Raw genomic sequence first — 9338 nt, 5'->3', positions numbered from 1 at the left:
ACCAAGAATTGCCTCATTAGAACAAAAGACATTCCTAGCACCCAGGAAATTCCAAGGGATTGAGGAACTCTGTGTCAAAAACTGGGGTCAAAGACCAATTAGTAGAACAAAGGATGTTCCTAGTGTTCTTACCACTTAGGAAATGCCAAGGATTTTAGAAATTTTGTGCCAGGAACCAGGGGCAGAGACAAACATACATACATATATATGTTTGTATATAATTATTTTCACAGCTTCTCTCCTGACTCTTTCTTCCTGTCATCTGGTTTGCTAATATTTGCCCAAATGAAAAGATAATCATTTGACCTTGGTACTTCTTCTCACAATTATTTTCTGTCCATATCCTTGAATGCATGAACTATCACCACAGCATCACCTTCCTGGGCAACTATGTCTCTCCTAGTTTTCTTCGCCTGACTCACCACACAGCTGAAACTTTTTCTCACATATCTTACTAATGACCTCTTTATTGCAACATCTAATGGTCTTTCATCATAGTTCCTTTTGATGACCCCACTGGATATGACGCTTACTTCATCTCTCCCTCTCCCTGTTGTTGCTGACTTTTTTTTTTTTTTGCTTTCATGACATGTCACTTTCTCCGTGTCACCACCTCACTTTCCTTCACTCACTTTCTCTCTCTCCCCCTTTTAGTTCTTCTTCCTCGCTCAAATTACCATCTGTGAATATCCTCCAACACTCCAGTCAACTCACACGCCATCTCTGAAGGAAGAAACTCTTGTGACTTCAGTCCTCACCTTCGAGAACAACTTCTACATCAGTAATTCAAGCATGGGATAGAGCAGGTGCTTCACAAACACCCTTGAATTAATTATCCAGTAGCTGATGAAGATGAGCACATCATTTTCAGGGAGTGTCTCATACATAGTACCAGCTGGAATTGGCAGCAGACTTTGCGTCTGGACTGAGCAAGGCTGTGTGCTCAGCACTGGATGTGTCACATGAAGCAGACTGTCCCAGTAGCTCTGTTGTCTCTTGGCCTCGTGACTCCATTCTCATGATTATCAATCCATCCCAGCTGCACTGCCTACAGGACACCAGCCTAAGGTCTTTGGCCAGCCCTCAACATACTTGAGATGGAATTTACAAAAGGAAAATTGAGAAACGCCCTCTTGAGGATGAGGTCTCAGAGTAGCAAGTCTTCACTTTCCCTCTCCATTGGGCTACAGGGGGAAATCCGTGTGATCTTTCTGGTGTAATGGGGACATGGTAACTATCTTGCCCTCTTGTAACTCTATCATAGGCACTGAATTAGAGGTGGAAGAGGGTATGTTCATGAGTTATCCCTGAAATAGCTCTGGAGACATTCAGAACTGCCATTGAGCAAGTTATGTTTATGATTTTTGTACCCAGTAGTTGTCTAACAAATATGTTTAAAGCAGCATTTTAACAGACACTATACTAAGTGCTATGGGCTTCCCTGGTAGCTCAGTGGTAAAGAATCTGCCTGCCAAAGCAGGAGACTCGGATTTGATCCCTGGGTGGGGAAGATCCCCCTGGAGAAGGAAATAGCAACCCACTCCAGTATTCTTGCCTGGGAAATCCCGTAGACAGAGGAGCCTGTCAGGCTACAGTCCATGGGGTCACAAAGAGTCAGCCGTGACTTAGCGACTAAACAACAACAACATACTAAGTGCTGGTGATACTTGTCCCCTGAATCCAGAGAGCTCACACGCACTCAGGTCCCCACACAACCACATTTACACTGTGTAACATACAGTTAGACTTGAAATCAGGACAAAGGGCTATCATATTTGTCATAGCTTTGCAAGGTGTTTTCACATCCACTACCTCATTTAATATTCTTAACAGCCCAAGAAGATGGGCAAAGAAAATAGTGTTGATTCCACTTTATGGAAGAGGGTATCAAGACTTAAACGATGTCACATGCATGTGTTTAGCTTACAGTTGAGAGCCAGGACAGCAAGCCAGGTGGCCAAGTAGAATCCCCTGCTTTTGTCACTACCCCACTCTGCCTTCCTACCTCTTTTTCCTCATCTATATGAAGAAGGTGCTAGGCTGGTGTCTTTCTGCTATGGTCCCTTCAACTATAAGACTCTCTGAGTCTATAACCAGGGCCTTCCCACAAGGGAGCTCCCAGTCCAGGAGGGACAGTTGGAGCAAAAAACTAACAACTTTGTTCCCCTGCTACCTCCCAGGGTTGTGTGAAGATTATCGTATATAATATGCTAATCCAGTGCTTGTGTGTGTGTGTGTGTGTGTGTGTGTGAGAGACTGAGTAAAACTAGATGGAATGGTATTTTGTAGGTACCACTTTGCAATAGGTTTTTCTCCAGGTTCTCCTTAGTTTTCCAGGTATCTGCCTCACCCAGGAGGCTTCGGAGCAGGGATCATGTGATACCCACCATCACTAGGAATCGTGTCTTCTTTTAAAAAAAAATTATTTATTTTATTTTTGGCTGTCCTGGGTCTTCGCTGCTGTGCGAGCTTTTCTCTATTTGCTGCGAGCAGGGGCAACTCTCTGGCTGTGGTGCGCAGGCTTCCCACCGCAGTGGTTTCTCTCGTTCCAGAGCAGGGGCTCCAGGGCTCGGGGGCTTCAGGGGTTGTGGCTCCCAGGCTCTGGAGCACAGGCTTAATGGTTGTGGTGCACAGGCTTAGCTGTTCTGTGGCATGTGGGATCCTCCTGGACCAGGGATCGAACCCATGTCTCCTGCATTGGCAGGCAGATTCTTTACCACTAAGCCACCAGGGAAGCCAAGAATAGTGTCTTCAACAGGGATTGTTGAAGAAACAATGGGTACATTGAGGCAGGTTGATCTTAGAGAGGGAGGTGGCTTGATCCATGTGCCAAATTCTCACCTCAACACACATTTTCGCATTTCTCAAGATATCTAGTTTAGTATGCTTGGTGGGAACCCACCGTGGAAGTTTAACAACTGTAAAATGGGGACAGGGGGCAGATTTTGAGTAGAGAGGAGGATGAAGAGGAAGAAGGAGGAAGAAAACAGGAGAGGATGGAGCTAGAGCCTTCAAAGGTGTAAAAATGCTTCTGTCTTCACAGACATTAAGTACCAGGACTTCATCTGTCTTGCCATCCCCATATTTTGCCAGTACTGCAACTGGAACTCCAGGTCTGCCATGGAGACAATCTCATGATGACATTACGTTCCAGGAAGTCTTGCTGAATGCACAGCTGCGGCAGCCCTGGCTCCCCCCTCATTCCTCCGGAAGCCTGCAATTTGTGTTGTTTTAGGCTCTGTGGCCCAGGAAGCATTATCAGATGGAAGCGTGCCACCTCCCCACCCCGGCCCCCAGTGCTGTCTTTGTGGCCAGTGAAGTAAATGCATCTTGTGCCTCTTAAGAAATGTGGGACAGGAGGTCGGGTGGAGCCCTGCCAGTGTGACCGGGGAGGTGCGTCAGTGGCTCAGTGACAGGTGGCAGAGGCCAAGGGCTTGGGAATCACTTACAGTCACGGAGATTTCTTTCTCTTTCAGCCTTTGCCCTCTGATGGGAATGAAGCAGCAGGCCGCCAAGCCACACAACGGAAGCCTGAAATGAGACGACTTGGGCAATTTGCACAAGAGTTTCCTTCTTTAAATAATTACAGAGTCACTATCCCTGGGGGCATTTGCTTATTGGCTGCCTTCACAGTCTTCTTCTTCTTTTTTTAGAGCAAGTCTCTTAAAGACACTGCTCTTGGTCTTACATGCACTTGCTCAGACTTGTCTTATTCTTATAGTACTGATGTTCTACTGTTCAAAAGTTAGGAAGGAGCTGACTCTGAGCTGGAAACAAGGGCAGCAGAAGGTCAAGACAGTGGGCTCATTTTGTGCATAAGTCCCAGAGAGAGAGAGTGCTAGCCATTGCGGAAGGTGGGTTTGAGGGGTTGGATGTGCAAAATGGGGTCTAGCTGGCAGCCCCGGGTAATCTGCTGATGGTGGGTTGGAAATGGCAACTGTTGAGAAACACTGAAAACTGGGGTTGTTTCTCATCTGAAACATGGTGTCTGCACTGACTGTAAATGTTCCCCACAGGGAAATTGGCAAGGGTGTGCTGGTAAACTGGCTCTTTGGGAAGAAAAAAAAAGGAGGGTTGGTTTGTAACCTTTATTACATACTCTGACTCTGGCACATTTCCAGCTACCACGGTTAATCTGCCTGCCAAAATCCCAAATGTTTAACACTCCTCTCTCTGGAACAGGTGCCAGCAGCTCCAGCCTGCCACTGGCTAAGAAACAAATTTCTACTTTCCACTCACAGGCCAGCTTTGGGTCCACATGCAATACTCCCCCTGCCCCAAATTAAAAAAAAAAAAAAAATGGTTTCAGTTTTGCCACTTATTACATGTGTGCTTCTTGGCAAGGGCTTTACTTTTTCCAAACATAGCTCTCTCTTTTGAAAAACAAGAGTTCAGGTTATGCCATGTAGCATCTCTGTGAAGCCCACACCACTCTTCCCTAAGAACCACATCTTCTGTCTCATGGTGCCATGCTTGGGTTAAGAGATTCTGCACCTGTGGCCTGAGCTGATTAAACAGATTGATTGGCCAGGGGCCAGTCAGATCTCTCCCTTGATGATTAACCCAAAGCAATCCCAAGCTTGAATTTGCGAGTGGAGGGGCAGAGAGAGGGGGACCCAAAGTGAGTAAGTCCTCTGCCACCTACCACATCCCTCAGTCTATCTGCTCTTTGTTCTGATTGTTCAGCTTTGTCTTGGAGTCGTGGAGATATCCCAGTTGCTTCCAATAAACTTTCTTCTAGCTCTCGGGCCAGTGAGAGTAGGACTTTGTAAATTGTAAGTAATAGAGCTTTAATAAGGCAGAAATGGTCTTCAAGGTTTTTATTTTTTTTTTTGAGCTCTAATATTACATCAGTGATTATCTAAGTATGGTCTTCCCACCAGCAGCATCAACATCACTTGGGAATTTATCAGAAATGCCCCACCCCAGACCTATTAAATCAGAAACTCTAAGGGGGGCGTCCAGCAATTTGTGATTTTACAAGCCTTCCAGGTAATTCTGACGTGTGCTCAAGTTTTGCAAACTGCTGTATTTACTATTTTAAAGGGTTATGTTTTATGTAAGAAAGGGATTTTTGTAATAAGTGCCACAATCTTTCTTTTCTAATTAAGTTACTAGATTGAAGGTCAAAAGATGACTTTTATTGGTAAAAAAGTTATTTTTAAAAAATTATTAATTTTATTAAATCTTCACCCTAGCACACTTTTTCTTTTTATAAAGCCATTTAAAATTTTTATTTTATTAAGTTGTTTTTTTTTTGGCTGTGCCACACAGCCTGCAGGGTCTTAGTTAGCCAACCAAGTATTGAACTTGCGCCCCCTACATTGCAAGTGTGGGGGTCTTAACCATTGGACAACCAGACAAGTCCCCAAAAGTTAATTTTTATAAATAACATGTATTACTTTTACAACTTTAAAGAAATTTCAACAGATTTTGTTTTTCTTTTTTTTTAATTTTTCATTTCAGTGGACTAAGACTGACATTTCAAGGATTAGCATAAAAGAATAGAAGAAGAGTGTGAAGAATGAAAATGCTGCCAATAAAGGACAAAAAAGTAAGCAACAGATCATTTCAAATGGTGAAAGTCTGGAAGGGAATATAAAACAGATAACCCAGATGCTGTGTGGTTTGCACTGGACCAGATTTCGCAAAATGTGCCATTAAACACTGAAATGACTAATAATTTCTGGCATTGGGAAACTGCAGTAATGATTGATTTACATAAGTACAGTAAAAAGTGAAACAGGAAACTTTTTTTTTCATCCTGGTGGTTTTCACTGTTAGGTTTGGAAAGATAAGGTTGAATTGGAATTTTCACTGTCACAGGATCTTAAACAGGCAGTTGGAATAGATAGGGCTCCTTTGTGGCTTGGTTGTTTGAAAGTAACATATTATTTTCCCATGGAAAATCATATGTTGGAGGGCCAACTGCGGGTAGCACAGCAGAATCCTTATTGGAAGGAAATCACAGTGCTGGTAATAGTACAGGTCCCTGAGGGCAGGTTCCATGAGATGCCCTGCATTTTAGCAGTTCCCTCAGCAGCCCTTAGAGGACAACCTCTGTGCTGGGGTTAGGGAAAGCAGAGTGATGGAATAAGGGATTCAGTGGAGGGTGGGGAGTCTTCTGGGGGAAGGAATGGGGACTTCATTTGCAAAAGTGTCAACAGGAAGAACACTAAGGGTGGAGGGGGCTCTGCCACTGAGTGTCCAAATACATGTGTTATTCATAAATTGAATAACCAAAAAAATTGGGAACTACCTGTATTTGCTATTGGATTGTATATCCTGTATATTGTATATCCTATAGCAATACCTGTATTGCTATATCTATTGTGGTGTCAACCTCTGAAACAAGTCTGAAGAGCCTAGTGGTTATACTTGCTGGCTTTGCAGTCAGGTGGATCTTGGTTTGAATTCCAATTCCATGTGACCTTGGGCTAGTTACTAAAACATGCTGTGTCTCATGTCCTCCTCATAGAAGGGCGGTGGTCATGATGAGTGTTTACCTGACAGGGTTGCTGTAAGAATTCAAGGAGATAATTTATATAAAGCACTTAACACACTGTGCATTTAATATAGAGGGCTTCCCAGGTGGCACAGTGGTAAAGAATCGGCCCGCCAATGCAGGAGACACAAGAGACTTGGGTTTGATCCCTAGGTCGGGAAGATCCCCTGGAGAAGGAAATGGCAACCCACTACAGTTTTCTTGCCTGGAGAATCCCATGGACAGAGGAGCCTGGTGGGCTATATAGTCCATGGGATTGCAACGAGTCAGACATGACTGAACACACGCACTCTGTGTATTAGCCCTTAAGATGCTTTATTTAAATGATTCTTATCCTTTTTGAAAAAGAAAATGATAGTTTGAAGTTTAGAGAGGTTGATTAACACAACATAAGAAGTGTAAAGAGGATTTTAATAGTTGTGGGATATTGCACCTACTTTCTTATGTGAGCTGGTGAACCTCCCGCTGCCCATTTCTGAATCTTCATAGAAGATTCCACCAGTTGAAAATCTTGCTACAAATGTGTTCCATAGGAATTTAAGAATTCTAGAGAAAAGAAATACAGGAAAAACTTCTATAATAATTCATGATGCAGAAAAGATGTTTATTATTATAATGATTATTTCCTTCAATATGATTGCTGTTTGAAGCTAATAGTATTTAAGAACAAAAGCCAAAACAAGCCCTGCCTAATAGTGCAGGGAAACTGGCCTGGGTATATTTAATCATGTGTCTTGCTCTTCTGACAGCCCCAGCTGCTGAAAATATTCATGAGTGTGGTTTTGCCTTCATGTTCCTGAGTAAATACGGATAATACATTGTCCTTCTGGGCCTTAGGAATGTTTTGAAAGGCCTGAAGGTTTACAGCTGTTTGGCTCTGACACAGGATTTCCCAGGGCCTTTGTGGTGTGTGGGCAAAGCATGTTGGTTATGTGGAACTTGGTGGGTGTGCTGGCTACGGCCAATGTCATCTAGAGACGATGCCAAGGAAGGGCCCCTGGAGCCCCATGTGTCTGTCCCAGGGATTTGGAGCACATCCCCAAGTGGTGCTTCTGTCTTCGAGCAGGGAGACACAAGTAAGTTCTGTCGATGTGTCTTCTGTTTACTGCAAATGAGTCCATCTCAGTAACATACCCTCGAAGTCCAAGCATTTAAAGCATTTACAGACTAAGAGGACAAACTTCAAAAGAACATGAATCTTTGTACCAGATGGAGTTTGAGAGCTCTCTTGTGACTTCTCTGGGTCTGTTCTGGTTAGCTGTAGAGCCTCAGGCACTGCATGGGGTCCCCGAAGAGTGCCAGGATGATGAGTTCAGACTAGAGTGAGCTCAAGTTGGTGGCTGAGTCCTATAGACAAAAGCTCTGGAGTCAGAAGGCCAGAGTTCCTGGGTCTGGCTGGCTAATGTAGTCACGTAACCACGCCAATCAAGGAGTACCTCATTAGGGCCCACTCAAAGTAGTTTTCTGAAGGAGTTTGTTCCTAGAACTCTCCCCCATGGGTGCCTTACATTAGAAACTTCTCAACTGACTCTCAGACAGATCCCCATAATACCTGACAACTTCCTTGGGGTATAAGCCCTCCTAAGAATATTCACATTATTAAAAGAGGCAGTTGGAGACTTAAACAGGTTGTAAGGCAAAGAAAGAAATCTTTTTGTAGGTTGGGTACAAGGGCAGCTGATGTGGGAAATAACTTGAATACACAGTCCTGCCTTGTAATCCTAAATGACTTGCATTATGCTTGTCTAATTGGACTGACTTTTCTCTCTTGTAAAATGGGGATAGCAACCCTTGACTTTTCTGACTCAGAAAGATACATCATGACAAAAAGAGATAATAGACGATACTTTTGAAAGTATTGACACTGGGGCATTTTGTTGTAATTTTTAATAGGCAGCAATGTGGTGTTAAGGAAAAAGTGTAAGTTTTGGAGTGAGGCAGATGTGGGTTCTGATTGCTCTATGTGAGCTGCATGAAAAATCACTGAACCTCTGTGAGCTTCAGTTTTTTCACTTATAAATAGGGATGATGGTCCCTACCTCTCAAGTTAATTGTGAGGTAAGAATGGGATGCTATTTTGTGCTCTTAATGGTACTAACACCAATAAGTGCTGGCTGTTATCATTCCTCAGAGCACCATTCAAATGTGAGGCTTTATTTTCTACAAAGGGCAGTTATGGTATAAATCCAGTCTAATCTCAGGCTGATGGAAGGCTGCATGACCTTTGAGGATCCAGGGGACCTCTGGGGTGCAGTCTGAACTGAAGCAGGGGAGCTATGAGCTCCATTTCACATGTGAGGCTGTGCTTCTAGGTGGCCTCTTGGGGCATTTGACCATTATTCCCCAGTGACTTTATCTTTCAAGCATCCCTTAAAATGCCAGCTTTGAATAGGTGAAGCCCAGTCTGTATATAACCAGCTCTCTGTACAGGGCCTGGGACACAGTAGGGGATCTACCAACATTAATTAAATATACAAATGACCAGGATCGGCCATCCGTACTTGCATGGGCTCCTCCACAAAGTCCAGTCTGAACTTGAGCTCAGGAAATCAGGACTGGGAGAAGGCTATGTGGTCATGCAATGAGAATTTAATACCCAGATGGTATTGAGGGCAAAAAAAAAATAGTGTGGACTGCATAGGGATGAAGTGTGCTCCTTTTCACCTCAGGTCAGCCTGGAAAAGTCATGTGTCTTGATCTTCAGAGCTGAAGGAAGTATGTAAAATGTTAGCTTATGTGTCAGGAAGATGGATGCATGTCACTGCTTATTGCTACTTCGGGAATCAGGGATCATTCATTCATTCAACAAATACTTATTGAGTCCCTACTATAT

At 43.6% G+C, this 9338-nt stretch overlaps 1 long non-coding RNA gene across 1 annotated transcript; it reads right to left on the bottom strand.

Annotated features, from left to right (window-relative positions):
- Positions 1 to 2416: 2416 nt before the first annotated feature.
- LOC122438197 lies at positions 2417 to 3537 on the bottom strand. The gene is made up of 2 exons (XR_006268479.1): positions 3450 to 3537; positions 2417 to 3214 (listed from the first exon to the last, which is right to left on the bottom strand). It is a non-coding gene; the product is annotated as an uncharacterized LOC122438197 (long non-coding RNA).
- Positions 3538 to 9338: the final 5801 nt, after the last annotated feature.

Source organism: Cervus canadensis, chromosome 3 (genome assembly GCF_019320065.1).
Source record: "Cervus canadensis isolate Bull #8, Minnesota chromosome 3, ASM1932006v1, whole genome shotgun sequence".
Taxonomy (NCBI): domain Eukaryota; kingdom Metazoa; phylum Chordata; class Mammalia; order Artiodactyla; family Cervidae; genus Cervus; species Cervus canadensis.
This window is presented reverse-complemented; position numbering and strand designations above follow the sequence as displayed.